This window comes from Neophocaena asiaeorientalis, unplaced genomic scaffold (assembly GCF_003031525.2).
Source record: "Neophocaena asiaeorientalis asiaeorientalis breed wild unplaced genomic scaffold, Neophocaena_asiaeorientalis_V1.1 scaffold130, whole genome shotgun sequence".
Lineage (NCBI taxonomy): Eukaryota > Metazoa > Chordata > Mammalia > Artiodactyla > Phocoenidae > Neophocaena > Neophocaena asiaeorientalis.
The window spans coordinates 11,246,725-11,258,547 of NW_020173397.1; positions in this window are offsets into that span (position 1 = coordinate 11,246,725).

The window sequence follows — 11,823 nt, forward strand, 5'->3', positions numbered from 1 at the left end:
AGAAAAGAAAGGAAGAAAGAAAGAAAGTGGAAGGAAGGAAGGGAGGCAGGAAGGGAGGGAGGGAGGAAGGAAGAGAGAGAAAGAAAAAGGAAGAAGGAAAGAAAGAAAGGAAGGAAGAAAGAAAGAAAGGAAAGAAGAAATCTAAGGTATAAAATATGAAAACTACCACCAATTCACAGAAAAAAAAATGAGAGAGAAATATGTTAATAATACCACAAGGATTCAGTAAGACAAACCGAGATATTGAGAAATTCTACAAGACATTGAGAAATCTTCAAAAAACAAATAGCATGAAATAAAGGGGAAGGAGGAACTGGTACAGGCTTTTAAAGATTTAAAAGACAGATATGTGAATTACATCTTGATTTTAAAAATGATCTGGAAAAAAAAAGAGACATATCACTCAAATACATTTTTCAGACTTTATCTGAGTTCTGATTTGAGCAAAGCAAAGAGGATGATTAATAAATAACCCAATGCAAAATTTGTGAAGCTTGGATATGAAGCTGATTGCAATGGAGCAATTGAAGAGTCACCAGGGTTAAGAGCTGGGCAATGGGTCTGGGGAGAGTTTTACCTTGTTAAGAACTGTTAAAGAAAAGATTATTCTGACACTTATTGAAGAAAAGTAAGCCCAACTTTATTCAGGGGGACTATTGCCATAGGTGTAGGAACTATTGCAATGCGCGGGGTTTTGCAGTAGAGGAAAGATATTGGGCTCAACTTCAAATACAACAAGGAAAGGTGGGGGTTTATATCCAAGAAACAGAATGTGTATTGGGGTGCGGAATGTGGTCAGTGGGTAGAAGATTACTAAAAGTGTAGTGTAATTCTTGGCTAAAACTGACCTAACAGGATTCTTGCTGAAGGCAGGCTCGGGTAATCAGATATTTCCTGGGGGATGGCGGGGATGAAAAAGGTGATCAGATATTGAGGGTGGGAGGTGCTGGTTCAACTGACTTAACAGGATTCTTGCTAAAACTGGTCAATGCAAGTGGAAGTCCAAAAGTCAAGGCCTAGCTGGGAAGAGGATTCAGAGGAGACTGACTAAAATTTCGTCAAGGAGAGATTCAAAGCAAAGAAGTGGCTTTTATAGGGAATACAGCCAACATTTTGTAACAACTTTAAATGGAATATAATCTATAAAATATCGAATCACTACGTTGTACTTTTAAAATTAATACTGTATAAATCTACTTTAATTTTTAAAATTAGAAAAAAATTAAAAAAAAAATTTTAAAAGAAGTGTCTTTTATAGCTCATGAGGCCCAAAGCCAGGCTGTGGCAGCAGGTGACTGTCACCCCACAGTTATCAAGGCAATGGAGGAAGAGTGGTTTGACCCTCGTCCGGACTTTGACTCTAAACCCAATGCAGAGCTATCAGTGAAAGTCATGCTTTCATTCTTGTTCCAAGTTATCTTCGGCCACAGGAACTGAAGTAAGAAGAACACCAAACATTCCATAAGATAATATAGCAGAAAGAGGAGATATACACTCCAAAGTGGGCATTCCTGCTTCTCTGAATTCCTATAAACAGCTACCAAAGTGAGGTTACTGGCTTGTATGTAAAATATTTAAAACATATTTTTCTTATAGAAAAGTAATACTTTTTTTCATTAGAAAATACAGATAAGTAAAAGGGAAAGAATTTTAAACACCCATAATACCACTATCCAGAGATATCTGTACCTAGGTATATATATATATATATATATATCATTATATATAAATATATATATCATATATATAATTTCAATAAATATTCAGAAGGAGATCATACTAAATATACCACTTCATCACCTACTTTTCCCTTTCATGTAGTATTATAAGTGGCTTTCCTTGTCTATAACATCATGTTAATGTTTTTAAAATATACTTTCCATTCAGTAAATTTACTAGAACTTATTTTTCTAATTTCTGTATTGCTGGACCTTTAGATTGTTTTCCATTTTTCACTATTACAGGTAATTTCGCTCCTAACCTAGTAACTAAATCTTTGCTCCCATCCACAATAATCGCCTAGAAATTGAATTGCTAGGCCAAAAAGCAGGCATGCTTTTGAAATTTTTTCAAGAGGGCTCTTTCTAGAACACAAATCTCATCTTGTCCTTTCCCTAGATTAAAATTTTAGGATCCCCATTGCTCCAGAATAAAGACCAGGCCCTTTAACATTGGATACCCAGCTCTCCGTGTCCTGGATCTTCCTACCCCTCTGGACCTCCTCTGAGATCACTCCCTGACTTCCATATTAAGTAGCTCCAGTGACCCCAAACTGCTGAAGCTCCTGGAATATGCCAGTCCATTTCTCTCTGTCTGGAGCACCTTTCTCTCCTCTTTTGCCTACACACTTCTTTAGCCTTTAAGACTGAGCTCAGACGTTATCTCCAGGAAGCCTTGCTCTACCCTGCCAACCTTCATCAAGTTCCCTGTTGGTTTAAGGGCCCCATCCCTAAGTTTCCTAGATATACTATCTCCAGTACCCTGTATTGTAATTTCCTGCTTAACCTTCTGTACACAGCTCCCACCACCCCACAACCCTACTCCCATCACCACCACACACACACAGCCAACGCACCCCTCTCCCTGCCCAGACTGTGAGCTCTCAGAGGGCTGCAACCATGCCCACAACGGATGTTTAAGAACTGTCTATTGAATAAATGAATGGGTTAGCCATCAAGTAAAAGAAAGTATGTTTTTTTAGCAAACTCACATTGTTTCTTTTTGTAATGAGAGCAAGGATATTGCAAGTGAAAATAGAATTTTTAGAAGGTTTTCCACAGTGTCCATTTGTACATGGGCAAATACTGATGGAACAAAAGAACTAATTTCTTCTCCATCACTAATGCTCTATCCTAGTCTGAACTGATTTATCAGAGCAGAATTTAGCCTGTATCCCAGTAGCATTTCTGATAAGGAAGCTGAGATCTCTTCATTAGAGCAACAAGTGGACACATTCAGACTTGCTAGTGGGAGATCTGGAAAAATATCATGCTGGAAAATAACCGAATGAATCATTTAGCACTTATTAAAGGAACTAAAACCAAAATAAGCCAAGATACATGCACATTTCCTGTTGTGAAGGTAGCTGGGGTAAACCTCAAGGGATTTGACGTTCCCAACCATGTTAGCACAAAATAGTGTCAGAAAGTTTTAAAAGACAAGGACTCATTTGTCAGGTTGCAGATGAAAATATATTCATCTTTATTTCCCCCTAGAACCCAGTGAGGAGTAAAGACTCAATGCACTGCTGTTGAATTGGTTTGCCAAGGTAGTATGCTAAAATATCAAGCCCCAGGGATCGAAGTCAAGTAGCTGGAAAAAATAGAAAACTTCTGGCCTAGGAACAAAAAGAAGGGGCGGTCCCCAGGGACTTGTTTCTTAGCGATGAATTAGAGTGGACCACAAAGGAATTAATACTTGTAAAACACATAGACCAGTGAATGGCATATGACACACTCCACACAAGACTTTTGTGAAATAAGTAAAATAAATAAATCTTTATTTCTTTATTCATTTAAAAAATATCTGTGTAGTACTTACTCTGTGCCACTCACATACTGAGAAAGACTAGTTGACTGATTCACTAAAGGTTTCCAGAGTTTGTTCAATTTAAGCAAAAATAGGTTTAAAGGTATAGTAATAGTCTGACCTCCTTTTCTGCATCAGAAGGGCCTACTGGCTGGCTCTATTCTCTAGCTCCACCACTAACCAGCTGTGTGACCTTAAGTAAGATACCTAAATCACCCAAATCTCAATTTCCTTTTATGTAAAAATGGGGTGATAGAACCTAATTGGTGTTAGTGAGAATTAAATAAGGAAATCAGTATAATGCACTTTGCTTTATATTGTTTGGAACTCATAAGAACTCTTGGCTAATTTTATATTATTATTACTGTGGATTGTTGCTATCCTTGTTTCTGTTCCTCTTTTGACCATACCTTAAATTAGCCTTTAGGAATCCACTGATCTATGTTTGAGGCACAAAAGAGAACAGAACACTTTGTTTCCAATGTCAATTCTCTCTTTTTTTTTAAAGATCTTTTCTTGCAATTATGTAATAAGTTACAGTTTGGAAACGTGCACAAAACATAAATGTATCCTTTTTTTTTTTTTTTTTTTTTGCGGTACGCGGGCCTCTCACTGTTGTGGCCTCTCCCATTGCGGAGCACAGGCTCCGGACGCACAGGCTCAGCGGCCATGGCTCACGGGACCAGCCGCTCCGCGGCATGTGGGATCTTCCCGGACCGGGGCACGAACCCGTGTCCCCTACATCAACAGGCGGACTCTCAACCACTGCACCACCAGGGAAGCCCATAAATGTATTCTTTTACAAATAATAATCTTTGTCCACTTACAACTTCTTCCCTCAAAGACGTAACCACTTTTACAGTAATCATTTCTTCTTTTCTTCTTCTATAGTTTTAACACCTAAATATGCCAACCTAAGCAATATAGTTTATTCTTGCCTATTTGGGAGCTTTAGATAAATGAAATTATGCTAACCAGCTTCCAAGATGGCCCCCAGTGATCCTGGTCTCCTGGTGATCCCTCCCTACATTGAATCAAGACTGGTTTGTGTGACCAAACTCTAAGGCTATCAAAAAAGTTTACTGCAACTTCTGCGTACTTTCAGATTGTTCAATCTGAGGGGACCATGAGGAAACTAGAAGAGGCCCATGTGGACAGGAACTGAGGTCTCCCACCAACAGCCAGCACCAACTAGCCAGCCTTATGATTGAACCACCTTAGAAATGGATCCCCCAGCCCAAGCCAAGCCTTCAGATGACTGTAGCCCCAAAGGGCATTTGGCTACAACTTCATGAGCACCCCTGAGCCAGAAACACTCCAATCCACCCCCAAATCTCTGACCCACAAAAACCATGAGCAATGATAAATAATTTCTGTTGTATTAAACCAAAAAGCTTTGGAGTAATTTGTTATGCAGCAATAGATAAATAATCAGAAATTACACAATGTGAATTCCCTTGTATCTTGATTCTTCTACTCAAAATTCTTTTAAAGATACATCTGTATGATACTGTGTTTCTATTACTGTATGGATACATTTTGCTTTGACTTCTATAAACATTTTTGTCTGGGTCGGGGGTCAGGGGGAGGTTGGGGGGAGGATTCTTAACTTGCAGGGCTTGAGAAGGGATACCTTTTGATTTAGAGGCAGTTTTCTGCCAGTATGGGAGGGGAGGATAAATACCATTTGACACCTTTGAGACCAAGTTTACCATTAGTATTTTAGTAATCCAGATATCTTGAATAACCAAAGAACAAGAAGTTTTTGGAATGATCCTTATCTCTTTTCACTGTAAACACAGTCATCCCGAGTGACAGCCTTACTTGTCCTTCATATCACCAGAGAAGTAGACAGTAGCCTTCTCTGCCTCTCAAATAGACTAGAGGAAAGGATGGGGTGGAGACATACACCCTCCTGGGATATATTTTCCTCTGACTGACAATTAAAGCAAACACACTATCAACCTGCTACATACTCAGAAAATCATGTTTTCTTAATGTTTAAGCTGTTTGATCAAGCAGGAATCTTGCGTACCTTCAATCCACAGCCACCTGGGATGGCTCAGCCCTTTGTACTCTGCTACCATTTCAGTAGGACACACAAACTAACTAAGAAATGGGGACTGCAAATCAGTTACCTGGGAAAAAAGTAAGAATACGAATTCCATTTCTAGGAATCTATACTACAGAAATACTCTCACAAAGATGAGAAGATGTATATACAAGAATTTTTTTTGCAATGTTTTTCATTATTCTGGAAAACTGGGTCCATGGCACAGAGGCTATAGTTAAATTATGATGCATTCTTACAGCTGAACTCTATGCAATTGAGACAGTGAGAATGAGCTCTATGGGCAGACATAGAAAGATGTCCAAAATAAATTTTACATGAAAAAAAGCACACTGCAAACAATATATGTCAATTCTATTTGCATTTAAGGAACAAACTTTGCGTGTGTCTGTGTGTGTGTGTCTGTGTGTGTGTGTGTGGTGTGCGTGTGATGGTGTATACAAATTAAACCATTAACGGCTATTATTGGGGCCGAAGGAGGAATTATAAAGAAATTTCACTCTCAAAATCACACATTTTGTAATGTCTTATTTTGTAACAACATACATACATGGCTTTTGAAAGTAAAGGGGAAAATGGTTATTTTTAAATTTGCCATTTGGGTCAGTAACAAGAATGGCAATGATTACAATGAGAAAAAGTGATAAATTATAGATTTAACCCTTAGGACGCACTTTAGTGCTTGACATAGGACCTTCTTGTATCCACACTTCCCAATTATTTCTACAATTAATCAAAGAGCTGTGAAAACCAGACAGCATAAAAAAGCTGAGCCATAAATGACTACAGTATGTATTTCCTTTATCATACTCCCTTTTTAAAATTTTCACGAGCAATATATATTCATTTTAGAAGACTTGGAAAAGACTACAATAAACAAAAAGAAAAAATTATCTGTAATTGAACCACCGGAGAGAAATACACTTAGTATTTTCCTGGACAGCTGTCCAAATTTATTACTAATGTTACTACACAAACACAAACACACACACACACATGCACGCACACTATTCTCTTCTTTTGTAACCAATTTTTCTTTACATAGTATATTTTGAACAGCCTTTTATATTAAAAATATACTCATCATAATTATTAAGCCTACAGAGTATCCCATTACATCAAGAGTATATAAAGTGGTTTTCATAACAACTCCTGGATTTAGAGGTAAATTTTTACTGAGTTTGCAAATACCCAAAACATTTATGAGAAATTGTATGGACAGTGCATGCACATTTTTCTACAGAGGGAGGCCACATTTCTTCTCAGATTCTCCAAGGATTAACTAATAATTAAAGAAGGAAACAAAAAGAGTTGAGTCACCCTATGATATAGCTGTACAAGAGATGTTATGACTATCTAATCAATGCCTTCTTGATCGTTTTGTTTGTATCCAGTTTTCACTGTTATAAACAGTGCCATAAGTAAATTTAGCAGTTTTCAATTCCGATGTTCAGGAAAACATGAAAGGTATGGAGTACTGCAATATTATTGAGACTCTTTGTGTTGAAAAACAGGTGAATGTGCTGCAGTTCAAACATCTATGCAGAAGACATTTTCTTAGAGTCATCAAAGTAGAGATTAGAAACTCCCAGACACTGGAACCCGACAAGCTCAATTACACAAAGCCTGTCACTGGCTGCCGAACCTAAGACAGTGATCGGCAGAATAAAAGCAGAAAATTCAGAATAGGAAATGAGAGAGAAAAAGACAGGAACAGCTCAGCCATAAAAGAAAAAAGAATGAAATAATGCCATTTGTAGCAACATGGAGGGACCTAGAGATTATCATACTAAGTGAAGTAAGCCAGAAAAAGAAAGACAAATATATGATATTGCATATATATGGAATCTTAAAAAAGAACACATATGAATTCATTTACAAAACAGAAATAGATTCACAGATAGAGAAAACAAACTTATGGTTACCAAACTGGAAAGGGAGGGGGGATAAACTAGGAGTTTGGGATTAACATATACATACTAATATATAAAAGAGATAACCAACAAGGACCTACTGCATAGCACAGGGAAATATACTCAATATCTTGTAATAAGCTACAAGGGAAAAGAATCTGAATCACTTTTCTGTATACCTGAAACTAATACAACACTGTAAACCAACTAGACTTCAAAAAACAAAAAAAAAAAAGGAAGAAAAGAAAAGAAAATGGGAAAAAAGATAGGAACAGGATGGGGAAAAAGAAGGAAATTAGTGTAGTGAACATCAGTTTTTTGATTGAGTCAGCCTTCCTTCCTTTTTTCCTTCTTCTCTTAAGAGCACCTCCCTTCCCCTTTGGGGAACTGCCCCACCTCCATCACATGTGGTATTGGTACATCTGTCAATCAACAGTACCCAACTCCCTCTGGTCAAAGGAGTGAACTGCTGACCCAAGCTACACCAAAAAGCTTCTCTCATCCAGAAAGCTGAATCTCCTACAGAAACCCCAGGAGGGAAGACCATTGGAGCTGAGTCATCTGATAGCAGTACCCTACAAAATCAACCCATGGGTTCCTGCTACAGAGATCTCCCAAGGACCCCTGGTTCCTGCCCTTCCCCAGACATGATTGTTCAACTCTTCCTTCTGGTCTCCAGGTCCTACAATATTATTCCAGTTAGTTCCTTCTTTTTGCTTTACTTGGTGAGAGTCAGTGTCTATTGCTGGCAACAACAAAAACACAAGTCCTAAAACAGTTAGACCTAGACTCATAGGTAGAATGAGAACATACGGCCCACCCCTTGATTTTTGTTTTTGTTTAAAACACACACACACACACACACACACACACACACAAACACACCAGGCCCAATAATGCCAAGATATCTGGCTAAGGTCTCACAACTGCTGGTGACAGAGGCAGGACCAGGCACAGATCTGTGCTCAATAGAATATAAAAATCTTAAGAACAGAAACAGGATCTTGTTTCATGGTGAGAACCCTATCCTTAAAACAGTGGTGTGCACAACCTAGGTATTCAACAAATGATTGCTGTTACCGTTGTGTAGTCATTTTTTTTGTTTCCTGACTTAAAAATAAGGAAACGTGTCCAGGATACACTGTTGAATAAAAAATGCACTTCACAAAATGCTATGTATTGTGTGACCTTACTTTCGTAAATTTAAAATGTACTTTAATATTTATAATTGCATTGTGTAAAAAAAAATGATCTGGAATTAGGTTCCCCATCCTGTTAAGAGTGGTCATCTCTGGCAGAAGAAAAGAAGTAAGCAATTTTTTTATGTTTCAGTGTAATGTGAATTTTTTTGCAGTTTAAATATATCACTTTTGTGATAAGAAAATAATTGTTTAAATTAAGGAAAGGGAATGAAGGGAAAGAAAGAGAGAAAAAAGGATGAAAAAGATATAAAGATAAGGGGGGAAGTAAAAAGGAGGAAGCAGAAGGGGATGAGAAGGCAGAAGTGACACTCCCTGTGGCGCTCTTCCACGGATTCCTTGGTGATCCTCAGGACAGTTCACCAGTATTCCATTTTCCTTCTTCCAGGCACATGGTAAGACTGAACTTCCCATACCCTTGAAGTTAGACTTGGCCATGTGTCTTGGTTTGGCCAAAAAAATGTGAATGAAAGCAAGTCATGTCACATCCAGGCAGAAGCCTTTAATGGTCAGTGATCTGTCACATTTTCTTCCCTTATCTACAGCAATCACTGATGGTAGAGACTCCTTATGGCCTGGGTCCCTGAGTGAGGATGGCAAGAAACACAGCCTCCTGCCAGCTCCGACCCATGATGGACATGGAGCATAAGTGAGAAATAAAGTTTTATTTAAGCCACTGAGATTTAGGGATATGTATTTTTATAACCTCAGCATATCATGGGGTATATCTATCCCAGAGCTAGATACCACTGTCTCAAAAGATCTCTGTTATGGACTGAATGTTTGTGTCCCTCCCCTACCTCAAATTCATATGTTGATACCCTAATCCTATCAGATGTATATTTGAGATGGGGCATTTGGGAAGTAATTAGGTTTATATGAGGTTATGAGGGTGGGGGCCTTATGATGGGATTAGTGCCCTTCTGAGAAGAGACACCAGAGAGCCCTCTCTCCACCTCTCTCCACTATATGAGGATGCAGCGAGAAGGGGGCCATCTGCAAGTCAGGAAGAGAGTCCTGGTCGAAACCCAGCCAGGCTGGCACCCTGATCCTGGACTACCGAAGTCTCCAGAATTGTGAGAAATAAATTTCTGTTGTATAAACCACGTAGTCTATGGTATTTTGTTATGGCATCCCAAGCTGACTATTACAATCTCCTACAGAAAGTCAGTGCTGTGTCAGTGTTAACCAAAGAGCCCAGGACTATTTCTCTAGCATTGTTTATGTGATTCTCTCTCTCACCCCATGCATCACCACCATGGCCACCCCATTCTGCTGAGCTTATACAATTCTATTAGAAGTTGTCTGAGTATTTCATGATGCTACAGCTATATTTTTCACTCTCTTTTGTACGCCACCAGACCCTTTTTTCTCTAAGAAGCTTTCTTGGACTATTCCATCCACCCACATACAAGTCTAACCTAGATCTCTTTCCTAAAAGTTCTCGTCCCACCCAGGGCTTGTCATTTTGCACATTTTTTGTTTGTTTGGTTAGTTGTTTGGTTTTCGAGGATTTTTTTTAGTTAAAAAAAATTTTTTTTTTAACTTTTGGGATAATTTTACATTTACAGAAAAGTTGCAAAGATAGTACCGAGGGTTTCCACATCACATTCACACAGCTTTCCCTTATGTTAACACAGCCATGGTACATTTGTCAAAACTAAGAAATTAATACTATTAATTAAACTATAGTCTTCATTCAGATTTTCCCAGTTTTCCTACTAATGTTCTTTTTCTGTTCCAGCACCTAATCCAGGATACCACACTGAATTTATTCATCAAATATCCTTAATTTCCTAAAGTCTGTGACAGTTTCTCAGCCTTTTTTTTTTAAGACCTTATAACTTTTGAGGAGTACTGGACAGGTTTCTTGTGGGATGTCTCTCAATTTGGGTTTGTCTGCTGTCTTCTCAGAGCTAGTCTTGGATTATGGATTTGGATGGATTTGGGGAAGAATACCACAAGGTGAGGTAAGCTTCTCATCATATCATATCAGGAGTATATAATATCAATACGACTTATCATTAGTGATGTCAACCTTGATTGTTTGGTTAAGCTGATGTCTACCATATATCTCCACCGTATAGTTACTATTTTTCCCTTTCCATATGTTTTTCTTTGGAAGAGGCACCAAGTCCAGCACACACTCTAGAGGAGGAGAATCAAGGTCCACCACCATCTCGGGTGCTCTCTCTCTCTCTGTCTCTCAGCTCTTGGGGGAGTGAGCTGCCACGTCAAGTAAGCAACAAAATGGAGAGGACCATATGGCAAGGGAATGAAACCTCCTGCCAACAGCTACACGAGTGAGTTTGGAAGTGCATTCTCCAGCCCCAGCTGACATCTTGACTGCACACTCATGAGAGATCCTGAGTCACAAATATCCAGCTAAGCCAAGAAACTATGTGAGCTATTAAATGTTGGTCATTTTGGGGTGATTTGTTGTACAATAAGAGATAATGAATTCACCAGACAATACTTTCACCTCTTTTTCTTTGGCTTTTCTATATATATCTTCTTTGTTCTCTCCTCTCTTTTCATGTAATTCCTCAACTTCATGCCCTTGGCTGAAATAGCCACTTATATCTTCCTAGGTAATATCTTCTTGGTTCAGGGCACCTGACCGCCCTGAGAAGCAGTCTGTCAGTTGTAAATTCTAGGGATAGAGAAACCCACTGGCCCTAAATGGGTCATGTGACTGACCACTCTGGTCCAATTAATGTGGATGAAGTCAAGTTGTAGAAACACACCTGCCTGGGGTCCAATCCTCTGCATGTACGGAGAGGGGCAATTGTCAGAGGAAGAGGGTTAAAATGGGCCTGGCAGACACACCACCAGTAACCAAGTCTAAATGCCTCACACACTCAAAGGAGTGAAAGACGTGTTCCGCTGGACCCCATATTCAGGAACTGATGGTGAGATGGAAATGTGGAGAGTTGGGGAACCTCCTCAGGATCTTCCAAAACAGGCTACACCTACATTCATATGGCTGGACTGATTCTACTTAGAAATGGCAGGAAGGATACTATTTTTTTAAACAAGGGGTAACCTTAGAGACAATGTGTAAAAATGTAGCATGTTATGTCATAAACCATGGAGTTCATGGCTATGTAAT